This window comes from Artibeus jamaicensis, unplaced genomic scaffold, assembly GCF_021234435.1.
Source record: "Artibeus jamaicensis isolate MK-2021 breed Jamaican fruit bat unplaced genomic scaffold, CSHL_Jam_final contig_559, whole genome shotgun sequence".
Lineage (NCBI taxonomy): Eukaryota > Metazoa > Chordata > Mammalia > Chiroptera > Phyllostomidae > Artibeus > Artibeus jamaicensis.
The window spans coordinates 2,416,311-2,433,510 of NW_026521887.1; positions in this window are offsets into that span (position 1 = coordinate 2,416,311).

The following is a 17,200-nucleotide window of genomic DNA, read 5'->3' on the forward strand; positions in this document are numbered from 1 at the left end:
CTTTTGCTGTTATTGGTCTATTCAGCTTTTCTACTTCTTTTTCATTGAGTTTTGGGAGATTATATTTTTCTAGAAATGCGTTCATTTCCCCTAGGTTTTCAAATTTCTTGGCATACAGTTCTTCATAGTAATTTCTTACAATCCTTTCTATTTCTGTGGTATCAGTTGTAATCTCTCCCGTTTCATTTCTGATTGTGTTTACTTGTGTCTGTTCCCTTCTTTTCTTGATGAGCCTACTTAAAGGCTTGTCTATTTTGTTTATCTTTTCAAAGGACCAACTCCTGGATTCATTGATCCTTAGAATTGTGCTTTTAGTCTCTATGTCATTTAGTTCTGCTCTGATCTTGGTTATTTCCTTCCTTCTACTTGCTTTGGGCTGTTTTTGTTGTTCTTCATTGAGTTCTTGCAGGCGTAGAATAAGGTTGTTGTTTGAAATGTTTCTATCTTCTTTAGGTAGGCCTGTATTGCTATAAACTTCCCTCTCAGGACTGTCTTCGCTGTGTCCCATAAGTTTTGGGTTGTTGTGAGATCGTTTTCATTTGTTTCCAGAAACGTTTTGATTTCTTCCCTAATTTCATTCTTTTTTTTTAACTTTTTTTATTGATTATGCCATTACATTTGCTCTATTCCCCCCTCCATTCCCCTCCACCCTGCATACCCCTCCCCCACCATTTCCCCCTTTAGTTCATGAACACGTGTCTCAAATTCCTTAGATTCTGTATTTCCCCTACTATTCTTACCCTCCCCCCATCTATTTTCTATCTACTGTCTATGCTACTTATTTTCTGTACCTTCTCCCCCCTTCCCCTCCTCCTACTCCCCTGTTGCTAACCCTCCATGAGATCTTCATTTCTATGGTTCCACTCCTGATCTAGCTGTCCTCTTAGTTTGCTTTTCTTTTAGGTGTGGTTCTTAATAACTGTGAGTTTGCTGTCCTTTCACTGTTCATCTTTTTTATCTTCTTTTTCTTAGGTAAGTCCCTTTAACATTTCATATAATAAGGGCCTGGTGATGATGAACTCCTTGAATTTGGTCTTATCTGAGAAGCACTTTATCTGTCCTTCCATTCTAAATGAAAGTTTTGCTGGGTAGAGCAATCTTGGTTGTAGTTCTTTGGTTTTCATGACTTGGAATACCTCTTTCCAGCCCCTTCTTGCCTGCAAGGTCTCTTTTGAGAAATCAGCTGACAGTCTGATGGGAACTCCTTTGTAGGTGACTGTCCCCTTAGCTCTTGCTGCTTCTAGGATTCTCTCCTTCATTTTAATCTTGGCTAATGTAATTATGATGTGCCTTGGTGTGTTCCTTCTTGAGTCCAACTTCTTTGGGACTCTCTGAGCTTCCTGGATTTCTTGGAAGTCTATTTCCTTTGCCATCTTGGGGAAATTCTCCTTTATTATTTGTTCAAATAAGTGTTCCAGTTGTGGCTGTGCCTTTCCCCCTTCTGGTACCCCTATAATTCGGATTTTGGAACGTTTAAAGATGTCCTGGAGGTTCCTAAGCTTCTCCTCATTTTTCTGAATTCTTATTTCTTCATTCCTTTCTGTTTGATCATTTTTTTCTTCCTTCTGGTCCACTCCCTTGATTTGAGTCCCAATTTTCTTTCCATTACTATTGGCATCCTTTGTATCACCATTTACTTCAATTAGTTTAGCTTCCATATGTTTCTCTAATTTGTGACTAAAATCAACCAGTTCTGTAAGGATCCTGATAACCAGTGTTTTGAACTGTGCATCTGAAAGACTGGCTATTTCTTCATCACTTAGGTCTATCGGTTCTGGGGCTCTGAGTTGTCCTAGAGCCATTTTTGGTCTATTCGTGCTGCTAAGTGAGTGGAGCGAAGCCTTAGTTGTTTACCAGGACAGGGAGACCCAGGTGGCTGGTTTGTGACGCTGTGTGTGGGGGCATGGTCAGAGAGGGAGCAATGGCGGTCCTCTCCGCTAGCCCAGAGCATGGGGCTTGTTTATCCGATTGGAATTGTGCGAGCCTGCTGCTCCGCGCCTGCTTCCCTTCTCACTGGTTTCTCCGCAGGTAGATGCGCGCGACCGACGGACCGACCCGCTGTGCGCTCCGGCAGCCAGCTCGCTCGCGATCAACGCCCTCGGTTGCCTGCGCGCACTGCGCACCGCGCACCGCCCCAGGAATTTTTTCTTGCTAACCTGCTCCGCTGCTGGCCTCGCTCCTCGTACCGGTCCAGCTGAGTATCTAGTTGTCCTTTGGACTCCGTATTGTCGATTTTCCGTGTGGCTTGGTTGTGACTGCTGTTAAAAATAGCTGTTCTTAGATTTGGTTGTGCACAGAGGCGAGGTGTTTCCTCCACCTACGTCTCCATCTTGGCGGAAGTCGCCTAATTTCATTCTTGACCCATTCGTTGTTTAATAGCATACCATTCAGTCTCCATGATTTTGGGTGTTTTGGATTTTTTCCTTTGGGGTTGGTTTCCAGTTTCAGTCCCTTGTGGTCAGAGAAAATGCTTGGTATTATTTTAATATTCTTGAATTTGTTGAGGCTTGTTTTGTGTCCTATGGTGTGGCCTATCTTTGACAATGTTCCATGTGCATTTGAAAAGAATTCGTATTTTGCTTCTTTGGGGTGAAGGGCTCTCTCTATATATATATCAGTTAGGTCCATTTCATCAAGGGTGTTGTTTAATGCCGCAATGTTCTTGTTGATATGTTGTTTGGAAGATGTGTCCATTTTTGATAGTGTGGTGTTAAAATCCCCTACTATAATTGTGTTGCTGTCTATATCTTTCTTGAATTCCTCTAAGATTTTCTTGATATATTTTGGTGCTCCTATGTTGGGTGCATATATATTTATTATGTTAATGTCTTCTTGGTGGATTCTTCCCTTGAGTATAATGAAGTGACCTTCTGGGTCTCTCTTTAAGGCTCTTGTTTTGAAGTCTATTTTGTCTGATATGAGAATTGCTACCCCAGCTTTTTTTCTTGTCCGTTTGCTTGGAAAATTTGTTTCCAGGCTTTCACTTTTAGTCTGTGATGGTCTTTGGTCCTGAGGTGGGTCTCTTGTAGGCAGCATATGTGTGGGTCATGCTTACTTGTCCATGCAGCTATTCTGTGTCTTTTGATTGGAGCATTTAATCCATTTACATTTAAGGTTATTATTGATAGGTACTTATTCATTGCCATTTTTGTACCTGTGTTCCTCTCTGTCTGTCTCTTTTACTTCCTTTCCTTAAAGCAGTCCTTTTAGTATTTCTTGTAGAGCTGGCTTGGTGGCAGCATATTCTTTTAGACTTCTTTTGTGTTAGAAGTTCTTTATTTGGCCTTCTATCTTGATTGAGAGCCTTGCTGGGTAAAGTAGCCTTGGTTGTAGGCCTCTGTTTCTCATTAGTTGGAATATTTCTTGCCTTTCTCTTCTTGCTTGGAGTGTTTCCATTGAGAAGTCAGTAGCTAAGCTTATTGGGGCTCCCTTGTATGTTACTTCTTTTTTTCTCCCTTGCTGCCTTTAAGATTCTCTTTTTGTCTTGGAATTTTGCCATTTTAATGATGATGTGTCTTGAAGTGGGCCTCCTTGGGTTCCTCTTGATTGGGACTCTGTGTGATTCCTGGATTTGTATGACTTTTTCTCTCATCAAATTAGGGAAATTTTCTCTCATTACTCTTTCAAATATGTTTTCTATCCCTTTTTTTCTTCCTCTCCTTCTGGTATTCCTGTTATTCAGATATTATTATGTTTCATATTTTCTTGCATTTCTCTTAATCCCTCTTTATTCTTTCTGAGCCTCTTTTCCCTTTCTTGTTCTTTCTGTGAGATGCTTTCTAGTTTGTCCTCCAACTTACTAATCCGATCTTCTGTCTCATCTACCCTATTTTTAATGCTTTCTACTGTGTTTTTTAATCAGAAATTGTATTCTTCATTTCCTCTTGTCCCTTGTTAATAGTTTCTATTTCCTTTTTCATGTTGATATAGTTCGCGGTGAGATCATTATAGCTCCCCTGTAGTTTCTGGTAGCTCATTGTGAGCTCTTTGAACTTCCTGATAACCAGTGCTTTGAATTCAGTATCTGATAGTTGACTTACCTCTATTTCATCTAATATTCTTTCTGAGGGTTCCTCCTTTCCTTTCATTTGGGGATTGTTTCTTTGTTTTCCCATTGTTTGTGAGACTCTTCTTGTTAGCCTCAGCTTCTTAGATTAATCTATTTTGACACCCTGTGTTTATGGTGTGAAGTTCTGTGGTAGAATGCCTGTGAATTTCAGTGGTGCAGTCTCTTTGGGTTATCTTGTTGTTCTGTGCTTCCACCTACTCAAATATGCAGCAACTTTTAGCTTCTCTCCTATAGCAAAGTGCAATTTGTCTCTCTGACTCTACTATTGGGAGGCCTCTTCTATGGGTCTAGCTCTGGTCTTTTTATATTTTCAAGTTGATTGTGACTCTTGTGAGTAAAAGAAAGAAAAGACAAGAAAAGAAATAAAAGGACGAAAGAAAAAAATGGTAGGGGAATGGAAGAAAGAGCAATAAGTTTAGAAAGAAAAGAAGAAGGAATAAAACAGAAAATCTGAGAAAAGAGGACAAAAGTATCGAAAGATGAAACAGTAATAAAATTTAAAAGAAATAACAGATTACTTTAAAAAAGGAAAAAGATGAAAAGGAATGGAAAAAGAAAGAAAAGTAAAAAAGAATAAAAATAATATAAAGTAAAGTTAAAAACAAAACAAAACAAAACAAAATCCCCAAAAACAACAACAAAAAGGAAATGTCACTTGTTGACTTCAAACTAGGTGAATCAGTTTTTCTGGCTGCAGTTGGCTGAGGGTCAATTGTGATTTTTTCTGCCAGCCCCTCTCAGGAGCCAGACACTTGGCACCTCTCCCCAGCTCCCTACAATGGGGAACTAGGACTTCCTCACAGCGCTCCCTTCCCAGGGGTTACTGCCATGTGTTGGTTTGCATTGTTTGTGGGTACCTGCACTGGCCTAGTTGCCTCGTTCCCTCTGGATTGAGCACAGACCTTCCCCCATTCTGTGGGGAAGCTCTAGGCCCTCTGCCCAATCTGGGGTTTGCTACCAAGCTGGGTGTGGAGAAGACCAGGTTGTTGTGTCTATTGGATTCAGAGCCCCATGCTGTACCTATCACTTCTCCTGGGCTGGCAACCACAGAGTCCTTGGTTAGGGCCCTTTGTCCTTAGTACCCTCTCCGCAAACTCTATCAAACAAGTCTCTCCTGGTACCCCACCTTGCATGGCCGGAAAGGGGAGGGGGTTGAGGGTCTCAGCTCTTTCCCCAGGACCCCTCAGTGCTCGGGGGCTTCCAGATAGTCCAAGGGGGATGGACTGGAAACCGAGTAGATCTGAGGACTGGGCGCCGACCTAGAAACTCTGTGCACACGTCATGGCACGCTGTGTGATGTGTACTGAACCCCTGACCGTGCGTGGGCTGAAATCCCCTCTGCTCCCCTCTGGTTGGGCCACTTGGCACGTCTCGGCAGAAAAATCCTAGGGAGGGAGCTTTCTGGGCACTGAACATTGGCCCAGGTGCCGTCAGGCACTCACCCAGATACACTGCGCGACAGGAGCTTAGACCCCCAAATTGTGCGAAGGCTGAAATCCCTTCCACACCTCTTTGCCTGGGCCACTTGGCAGGCCCAGCGGAAAAATCCCAGGAAGGGAGTCATCCGGGCGCTGAATGCTGTCCCAGGCGCTTTTGCGCACTCGCCACTGGGTGCTGGTCCCCCAACCAAGCACTGGCGGAGTTCCCTGCTGTTTCTCTTTGCTCCATCCCCAAGACTACTGTACCGCTGCTATCTCCCTACCGTCTGGTTCCTCCATGATCGTTGAGGTTTCTGGTCCCTTATTTTCATATATGAAAGTTGCTTGGCAACTGCTGGCTTGCTGGCTTCTCCTCCTCCTATTGGACAGGTTTCTCTCCCTTTTGTACTAGGAACTGGTATCTGCTCCGTCCTACTCCATTGCCATCTTGAAAGCCCCCCCCCCCAATTTTTTTATACATATGTTTTTAAAGAATTCATGAGAATTTTTTGTTTTTATATTTTTTGGAAAAATAGCATCTTAATAAGACCCTTTCTCTCCTTATCAATACCCACAATACCTTACAACACTACTGATTTTGTATTTATCTGAATACTTTGAAAACTATATAATTATAACAGTACTGTTTTAAATATGTGGATATATTTTGAAAGATCTAAGGCTAATGAAAATTCATTTTTAAGGATAATCTATCCTGAATTTTATTTATTAGTGCAATTACAAATAGACAAATCCTGCAAAATATTTATTTACTCTGTCAAACAGCATGAGATTTCACTAATAGAAACATAAAAACATGACTTTTCTTCCTTCATTTCCCTATGAAGTTGGCCAATCAATTAATCTATTTCTCCCCAAGCCTTTTCTAAAGGTGAGCATAAAGTGAAAACTTACTTGTTTGTGACATTAGAGGGAAAACAATGAACCTTGGGTACAATATTATTTGTATCCCTGTCACAATGTCCCTGGTACACTCAGTGTTCATCATGTTGGAAGACAACACTCCATCTCATAGATGGTGTGCAGCCTCTGGTTACTGAAGCTCTCCTGGGGATGACTGAGCATCATCCTGAAGCTGTAACCAAGCTTAACTCAAAACAAGAGGTAGGGGAGCAGGAAGGTGCTTCTCCTTGAAATCATATGATAAAAAACAATAAAATGTGTGAGTAATAAAAATGTTTTTTAATGGTATTCAAAGGTATATATAAATTTCTTTTCTTCTTTTTAATTTTATTGAAGTATCCAGAAAGCAGAAAAGAAACCTGAAGATTAAAATCAACACCTAATGCTTTTCATTTGAGATAAGTATGTATACCTTACATTTCCATTATATGTTTATATAAAACAAACATATAAACTGCCTACATTCATTAATTTTATATATGGGAACAAACTTACTGAGAAAACTCCACGTCATTGGAACTAGTCTAGGCTTTGGAGAAACATACGAGAGAAGTGTTTTTGGTCTCTCAGGAGTTTGTAGATCACTGCAAGACATACAATTACAATACAGATAGATAAGTCAAGAGCATGAAAAGATAAGAAAAGACAAAAAAGACATAAAATGGAATCTCAGTTTTCCAGTGTGGCCATTCATGAAATCAAGAATCCAGAAAGAATAGAGTTGGGACTGTGGACGACAACCTATTCACATTTGGAGACATGAACAGGCATCCTGAGTGAACTACCTTAAGAAAGCATAACACGCTTTCAATTAGGAGGGCACTAAATGCTCAGAAAAGTAGACAATGAAATTTCAGTAGCTTAGCACAATAGACATTCACTTTTTGCTGCCTTTAACATCCTCTGGGTGCCATTTTGAAGGTTAATTCAAAGGCCCAGGTTTTTTGTCTTGTGCTTCTGCCATGTGGTAGGCCTGGTCTGTCTCTGTCTATATCAGTGCATATGAAGGAGAGAGTGTGGGGAAGATACAGCTTTCTAAGTATGACAGTGACTAAAGTTTTGGAAAATAAGACCTCGGTGGGAAATGAGTACCATCAGCTCCATGCTGATTAGAAGGACAAAGAAAAGTAAAGGAAGACATCACTTTTTCCTTGAGCATCTTTCAGGGTTAGACACTTTTCATACTTCATTTCTGGTTTGTACAAGTCTGTATAGAAGCCATTTTTAATCCTAAATATTTGGAGGAGGTACAAGCCTCAGAGAGAGTGTGACCAACTCTGATTGGCAGGTGTTAAAATTTCACAGATAAAGTAACATCTTATTAATCAAATAGGAATTCAGCAAGCAAGGGGCAAACAGAAATTTTGGCCATGTGCAAAGACGCTGAAGCCAGAGGAATTTTTGTGCGGCACACAGAGAATTGCAGAGAGCCTCATGACTAGAAAGAGAAAAGCAGCAATTCACACAAATTGTGAACACCTTTGCTTGGTGCAAGGGAAATTTTTGTAATGCCAAGACCTCCTTCTTTCCCTTATGGAACATTTAATATAATGTGCTTTGCCTTAATCTGGGAAGAGGGCAGAATATATAAAATTATTTTAAATTTATTTTAACCATACATAATGGAAACAAATTCCATATTTAATTGTCAAAAATATGAGAGAAATATAGTAAAACTATCTGGTGATAGGCATTCCCATTTTTCATTCTTGCTTTTTGGTCCTCAAGGTCAGTGACTTTACAGAGTGCTTTAGCCACAGGTTTATAGTCACCAAACCTCTTAGAATAAAGGTTTGGGTTCCATGCTGAGGAAGTATGATCATATATATGGCTGTGGTTTTCCTAAGAAAACCAGTTGACATAAATTGAAATATATCACCATAGCGTCCAAGGAGGTGGTCAGGATGAAGAATAAATATTATCTTTTATTTTGACAAGTTTATACTTAGTGAAGGCTATAGTCATACAACTTAAAGAGTCATACCAAGTCAGACAAAGAGATATAATCTTTGTCTATTGCTGTAGGTTAATGAAACTGTTTTTGTGCCCAGTGATTTTGTGATTGGGATTTGTTCTGTCAAATTTGGTAGAAAAATTACTGCTCTCCAGGGAAATATATTACAAGAGAAAACATACATAATATTACAAATGGTATAGAAACTTAAGGAATATCTCATTATAAACTCAACACTACATACAGCTCAGGGATCAACAATTGTCATTTCTGAAAGAGGTAAGAAAATCTCCATAAAATCTACATATGTTGGAATGCTCTGAAAAATTCCTATAATTTCAAAAGAATCTATTTTTAAAAAAATTAAATTTCCTTTCACCATTTACTCCATTTTTAATACATTTTCAGAACCAAAGACAGCAAGATATATAATTTTATAAAATATATATCCTGAGTATTATTATTTTAAATTTAGCCTTTCTGGGTTGTGAAATCTTTAAAATTTGCTTCTGTGTTCCAAAATAATATTTAACAAGTAGGAGTGGGAAATACTGGTAGTGGGTTTTGTTAATTAATAAGGGAAGAAGCATGCATTGTACTCAATTTCAGTTACATAAAAGACATAATAAAATAAGAGTAGGTCCATAAGAGCTATGAACTGAATCTTTGTGACCCCCTCAAATTCACATGTTGAAACACTAATTCCCAATGTGATAGTTTTGGGGGATGAAGTGTTTGAAAGGTAATTAGGTTGTGAAAGTTAAACCTTCTTGATGAAATAAGTTCCCTCATAAAAAGAGACATGAGGGAGAGAGTCTTTCTCTCTGCCATGAAGGTAGCCATATGAAAAATTAGAAAGAGGGCCCTGAGTAGACATGGAATCTGCCATTACCTTAATCTTGGACTTCCCAGCCTCCAGAATGTGAGAAATAAATGTTTATTGCTTAAGCACTTTGTTATAGCAGGCCAAACTGACATAGAAAGAAGTCAACAAATTTGTAAAGTAAAAATAGAGAAAAGTAGCAAAGTCAAAAGCTGGCCTTTTGAAATCACTAATAATGTTGACCACACCCCAGTTAGATTCACCTAGAAAATGAGATGACACATATTGCCAATATGAGAAAAAACAGGTTATTACGACATATGCTATGGACAGTAAAATAATACTATCATAATATTGCAAACAACTTTTTGCCAGTAATTTCAACATAGTAAAAAATTTCCTTAAAGACCTTACAAACCACAAAAGGTCATTCAAGAAGAAATAGGTCACTCAAATATCTCTATGTCTATGAACAAAAATTGAATTCACAGTCCAAACCTTCCAAAAAAGGAAGCTCCCCTATAAGATGGCTTCATTAATGAATCTTTCAAATCTTTAAAGAAAAAAAAAATACAAACTATTCAGAAAATGTAATAGGAGGCAATTCAGAATATTGCCTGTCTCATTTTATGGGGCTAATATCACCCTCCTATAAAAATCATTTTATTTTACAAGAAGTAATAAAACTACAAAAATATATCCTTCAGCAATATGGCTGGAAAATCTATGGGCCGTGTCAGTAAAAATAGTTGACACAATGTAGTAGCTGAATGTACAATTTCCAGCTCCTTTCCTATGTAAAGTCTGATAAGTAGATGCCAACAAATTCAAGGGCATTTAATACCTTTTACTTTTTTGAATAGATTTTTTCTCAAAATTTGAAGTTGTATTGACATAGTCAGTACAAGTGCAAAATTTATAAATTTAGTTACATTCCCATGGGATTTTGTGTGTGTTGAGATAGCAGAAAATAAAATAAATATTATAAGGGTTTTTCACTATGTTAATGAATACCATATTTACTCAAAAATCTCCAAAGACATAAAAAATAAAGGGAAATTATGCCAAAATTCCTTTTTTTCCCCAAGCTAGGTGAATAATAGCTGGATAGATCTGTTTCGATTAACACTTCACACAGACCTCTCAAAAAATAAAAGGACCAAATAAACCAAAAAAAATCATTAATTTAATTTGTATATAAATGTGGATATACATGTACAATTTATGTTTAATGAGTAATCTGATACAATCAAATCCATAAAAAGAACATTTATCCCTGGTTGGTATGGCCCAGTAGATTGAGCACCAGACTGCAAACCAAAGCATCACTGGTTCGATTCCCAGTCAGGGCATATGCCTGGATTGCAGGCCAGGTCCCCAGTAGGAGGAGCATGAGAGGCAACCACACATTGATATTTCTCTTGCTCTCTTTCTCCCTCCCTTCCCCTTTGTCTAAAAATAAATAAATAAAATCTTTTTAAATAAAACAACATTTAAATTTATTTTTACTGATTTTTAATTTCCTATACAATTTCATAAACTATAAGATAGACTTTCTAACTATAAACACTGATTTATGTTGTTTTTTTAGCAAATCGTGGTACTAATTATGAACACTAAATATATTGTAGTTATATATAATATACATTGTAAATATGTACATAGAAATTTATTCATCTGTCTATAAAATATAATTCCCTGGGATGCAAATTAATGTAAAATTATTTAAGTTAAATACCTTTCTTGACTCTTGAACAAGAAGCTTGGCATTTCAATTTGTTTTAATACTTTTGGAAGTAAAATAATATGTGCTGGATTAAGTTTTAATTTTTTTCATTTAAATTATCTTATTGTTGTTCAATTACAGTTTCTGTATTTTCTCCCCACCCTTTCCCCCACCCCCTCAAAACCCACCTCCCTCCCTTGTTCCCACCCTCCCCCTTGGTTTCATTCATATGTCCTTTATAGTAGTTCCTGAAAACCCTTCTTCCCACTGTTCCCTCCCCGCTCCCCTCTGGCTATTGTTAGATTATTCTTAATTTCAATGACTCTGGTTATATTTTGTTTGCTTTTTAATTTTGTTAATTATGTTCCAGTTAAAGGTGAGATCATAGGGTATTTGTCCCTCACTGCCTAGCTTATTTCACTTAGCATAATGCTCTCCAGTTTCATCCATGCTGTTGCAAAGGGTATGAGCTCCTCCTTTCTCTCATCCGCATAGTATTCCATTGTATAAATGTACCATAGTTTTTTGATCCAATCATTTGCTGCTGAGCACTTAGTTGGCTTTCAGTACTTAGCTATTATAGATTGTGCTGATATGAACATTGGGGTGCATAGGCTCTTTTGGATTGGTGTTTCAGGGCTCTCAGGGTATAATCCCAGCAGTGGAGTTGCTGGGTCTAAAGGCAGTTCCATTTTTAGTTTTCTGAGGAAATTCCATACTGTTCCACAGCAGCTGCACCAGTCTGCATTCCCACCAACAGTGCACTCTGCATTTTCTCCAACACTTGTTTGTTGATTTGTTTATGTTGGCCATTCTGACCAGTGTGAGGTGGTATTTCATTGTGGTTTTAATTTGCATCTCTCTGATGGCTGGTGATTCTGAGCATCTTTTCATGTGTCTCTGGGCCCTCTGTATGTCCTCCTTGGAGAAGTGTCTGTTCAAGTTTTTTGTCCATTTTATAATTGGGTTTTTTCTTCCTGAAGTGGAGTTGTGTGAAGTCTTTATATATTTTGTGGATCAAGCCCTTGTCTGAGGTGACATTGGCAAATATGTTTTCCCATACTGTTGGTTCCCTTTTCATTTTAATGCTGTTTTGTTCAGCCGTGCAGAAGCTTTTCAGTTTGGTGAGTTCCCATTTGTTTATTCTTTTCTTTATGTCCCTTGGTTTAGGGGACATAACCGTGAAGATGTTGCTGTGTGGAATGTCTGAAATTTTCCTGCCAGTGTTTTCCTCTACGACTTTTAAGGTGCTACAAACTATATTTAAGTCTTTTATCCACTTTGAATTTATTTTTGTGTATGGTGTAAGTTGGTGATCAAGTTTCATTATTTTGCGTGTCCTGATCTTTCAACACCATCTGTCCAGATCTCCCAACACCATTTGTTGAAGAGGCTATTTTTGCTCCATTTTATGCTTCTTCTTCTCCCTGTGTTAAATATTAACTGACCATAGAGGCTTGGGTTTATTTTTGTGCTCTCTGTCCTGCTCCATTGGTCTATGTGCCTATTTTTATGCCAGTACCAGGCTATTTTGATTACAGTGGCCTTGTAATACAGTTTGATATCAGGTATTGTGATCCCTCTAGCTTTGTTCTTTTTTCTCAAAATTGCTGTAGCTATTCAGGTTGTTTATTGTTCCATATAAATTTCTGAATGTTTCTTCTATATCTGTGAAATACATCATTGGTATTTTAATAGGGATTGCATTGAATCAATAAATCACTTTGGGTAGTGTGGTCATTTTGAATATGTTAATTCTTTCAATCCATGAGCATGGTGCATGCTTCCATTTGTTTGTATCTTCCTTAATTTCTTTCTCCAGTGTTATATAGTTTTCTTAGTACAGGTCTTTTACCTCCTTGGTTAGGTTTATTTCTAGGTACTTTATTTTTCTTGTTGCTATATCAAATGGGATTTTTTTTCTTGATTTCTGTTTGTGATGTTTCATTATTGGTATACAAAAATGCCTTTGATTTCTGAGTATTTACTTTGTAACCAGCTCTTTTGCCAAATTCATTTATTAGGTCGAATAGTTTCTTGGTGTAATATATAGGATTCTCTATGCACACTATCATGTCATCTGCAAACAGTGACATTTTTGTTTTTTCCTTTGCAATTTGGATGCAGTTTATTTCTTTTTCCTGTCTGATTGCTGTGGCTAGGACTTCCAGTACTATGCTGAATAGAAGTGGTGAAAGTGGCATCCTTGTCTTGTTCCTCATCTTTTAATGAGAAAGCTCTAAGTTTTTGTCCATTGAGTATGATGTTGGCTGTAGGTCTCTCATGCATGGCCTTTATTATGTGGAGGAATTCCCCCTCTATTCCCACTTTGCTGAGTGTTTTTATCATAAATGGGTGCTGTACATTATCAAATTCTTTTTTCACATCTATTAATAAGATCATGTGATTTTTGTCTTTCACCTTGTTTATGTGGTGTATTATGTCTATTGATTTGCAAATATTGTACCATCCTTGCATCCCTGGGATAAATCCCACTTGGTCATGGTGTACAATCTTTTTTTAATGTATTTCTGGATGTGAATTACCAATATGTTGTTGAGAGATTTAGCATCTATGTTCATCAGCAATATTGGTCTGAAATTTTCTTTCTTTGTTATGTCTTTATTTGGTTTTGGAATTAAGAGGATTCTGGCTTCATAAAAAGAGTTTGGGAACCTTCCATCTTCTTGAATTTTTTGAAACAATCTGTAGAGGGTGGAGCTTAGCTCTCCCTTAAATGCTCTGTAAAATTCTCCTGTGAAACTGTCTGGTCTAGGGCTTTTGTATCTTGTAAGCTTTTTAATTACTCTTATAATTTCATCGGGTGTTATTGGTCTGTACAGGCTTTCTGCTTCTTCTTTACTGAGTTTTGGTGAATTATATTTTTCTAGAAATTTGTTCATTTTACCTAGGTTTTCAAATTTCTTGTCATACAGTTCTTCATAGTGATTTCTTACAATTCTTTGTATTTCTGTGGTATCAGTTGTAATTTCTCCTCTTTCATTTCTGATTGTGTTTATTTGGGTCCTCTCTCTTTTTTTCTTGATGAGCCTGCTTAAAGGTTTCTCGATTTTGTTTATCTTTTCAAAGAACCAGCTCCTGGATTAATTGATCCTTAGAATTGTGTTTTAGTCCCTATCACATTTAATTCTGCTCTGATATTGGTTATTTCCTTCCTCCTACTTGCTCTGGGTTGTCTTCGTTGTTGTTCCTCGGGTTCTTGTAGGTGTAGGGTTAAGTTGTTTATTTGAAATGTTTCTATCTTTTTTAGGTAGGCCTGTGTTGCTATGAACTTCCTTCTCAGGACTGCCTCTGCTGTGTCCCATAAGTTTTAGATTGTTATGAGTTCATTTTCATTTGTTTCCAGAAACTTTTTGATTTCTTCCCTAATCTCATTCTTGACTTATTCATTGTTTAATAGCATGCCATCCATGATTTTGAGTGTTTTAGGGTTTTTTTTCCTTGAGGTTTATTTTTAGTTTCAGTCCCTTGTGGTCAGAGAAAATGCTTGATATGATTTCAATTTTCTTGAATTTTTTGAGGCTTGTTTTGTGTCCTATCATGTGGTCTATCTTTGAAAATATTCTATGTGCATTTGAAAAGAATGTATATTTTGTTTGTTTGGGATGAAGGGCTCTATATATATCAGTTAAGTCCATTTCATCTAGTGCATTGTTCAATGCCACAATATATTTCTTGATATTTCGTTTGGAAGATCTGTCCATTTTTTGATAGTGGGGTGTTAAAATCTCCTACTATAATTGTTTTGCAATCAATATCTTTCTCAAAGTCCTCCAAGATTTTCTTTATGTATTTGGGAGCTCCTATGTTGGGTGCATATATATTTACAGTGTTTATGTCTTCTTGATGGGTTCTCCCCTTGAGTATAATGAAGTGACCTGCTGGGTCTCTTTTTATGTTGTTGTTTTTTTTTAAGTCTATTTTGTCCAACATGAGTACTGCTACTTTGGCTTTTTTTTCCTGTCCATTTGCTTGGAATTTCCAACCCTTCACTTTCTGTCTTTGTAGGTCTTTTGTTCTGAGGTGGGTCTCCTGTAGGCAGCATATGTATGGGTCATATTTTCTTATCCTTTCTGCTATTCTGTGTCTTTTGATTGGGGCAATTAATCCATTTACATTTAAGGTTATTATTTGTGAGACTTTTCTTGTTAGCCTCAGCTTCTTAAATTGATCTGTTCTGACTCCCTGGGTTTATGGTGTGAACTTCTGTGGTGGAATGCCTGTGAAATTCAGTGGTGCAGTCTCTTTCTGTTATCCCATCATTCTCCACTTCCACCTACTCCTTTATGTGTGTGTGACCAATTGGAGGAGGAGGCAAAATGGTTTATGACAGTGAGAGAGTGTTTTATGATATTCACAGTCACAGCCAGTAGAGAAGAGATAGAAGATCTTTAGGCTATATATAGTGTTAACCGTAATCTTCATCCCAACTTGCCACATGTAAGAGTGGATGGACACCAGACAAGCCTTTTGTTGAAGAGGAAAGGATCCAATAAGATCCAACTCACTTGTATAAGTGAATTGGATCTAGAAAGCAGTGAGTTTGCAGTCGGTCAGATTCTAGGGTAAGATGAGAGTAAAGGATAGTAAATAGGTATAGTGTATGAGCAAATAGAGTTAATTACTCCAGTAATAGAATTCAGGAAACTGTGAAGTGGACTAAGATCCGGGAGTTGTGTTGTGAAGTATTTAAAGTTGTATAGAACAACTATTATTTACAATAATATTAGAGCAACAATTATATGACAGACTCTATGTGTTCTGTCTGAATAAGGGGTATGGAACTTTGGGTAGTATGCTAAAGGAGCACACGCGATGCGAAGAGTAGAAAATGAGCAATACACTGTGTAAGAGAGAACAGGGGGATACCTGTCAAATGATACAATATAACTAGCCAAGGCAAAGAAGCCTATACAGACAGAGGAGGAATACAAAGATATTATTAAAATATAAAAGATGTGTGAATAATGGGAAAAAATAATTATACAAATATGCAGCAACTTGTGGCTTCTCTCCTACAGCAAAGTGAAATTTGTCTCTCTGACTCTACTGTTGGGAAGCCTCTTCTTTGGGTCCAGCTCTAGTCTTTTCACAGTTTCAAGTTGATTGTGTCTCTTGTGGGTAAAAGAAAGAAAAGAAAAGGAAAAAAAAAAAGGGCAGGAGAATGGAGGAAAGAGCAACAAGTTTGGAAAGAAAGGAAGAAGGAATAAAACAGAAAGGACAAAAAAAGAGAAAAAAGTATTGAAAGATAAAACAATAATAAAGTTTAAAAAATAACAGATTACTTAAAAAGAGAAAAAAAAAGAAAGAAAAAAAAAGGAAACTTCGCTTGTTTGTTTCAAACTGGCCAAATTGGTTTTTCTGGCTGCAGCTGGCTGAAGGGCAATTAGTGTGTTCTTTATGCAGCCCGCTCTCAGGAGCCAAACCGTCAGCGCCTCTCCCCAGCTCCCTACGATGGGGATCTAGGACTTCCTCACAGTGCTCTTTTCCCAGGGGTTACCAGGGCACACAGGAGCCTGCACCAGCCAGGCTGCCTGGTTCCCACTGGATCGATCACAGACCCACCCCAGTTCTGTGGGGGAATTCCAGGCCCTCTGCCCAACCTCGGGTTCACTGCCAGGCTGGGTGGGAAGCAGACTGTGTCTATCGGAGTCAGAGCCCCACACTATGCCTCTCAGTTCTCTGGGGCTGGTGACCACAGAGTCCACGGTTGATCTTGGCCCTTTGTCCTTAGCGCCCTCTCTGCGAACTCTAGCAAACAAGTCTCTCCCAGTGCCCACCCTTGCTTGGCCGGAAAGGGAGGGAGCTGAGAGTTCCAGTTCTCTCCCAAGGAGCCTTCAGCAGGCCTAGGGCTCCCAGAGAGTGGAGGGAGATGCCCCGGAAGCCTGTCTGAGGGTCTGAGCCGGGTCCGACCTAGACACACTGGGCGCCTGTCAAGTCTCACTGCGCGCGGGGTACTGGTCCCTGGACTGTGCTCTGGCTGAAGACCCTTCTGCTCCTGTCTTTGTTCAATCCAAGGGAGATGCACCGGGAGCTGGTCTGGAGCATTGGGCACCCGCCAAGGCACGCTGTGCACCAGGCACTGGTCCCCAGACTGTGCAACCTCCCCCTCCCCCCAAAGTCCCTACTGTTCCTGTCTTTGCTCCGTCCCGGAGACTCTACTGTACTGCTGCCGTCTCCCTACTGTCTGGATCCCTTCGTGACCATCAAGATTTCTGATCCCTTATTTTTATATATGCTGAGTAACTGCTGGCTGCCTGCACTT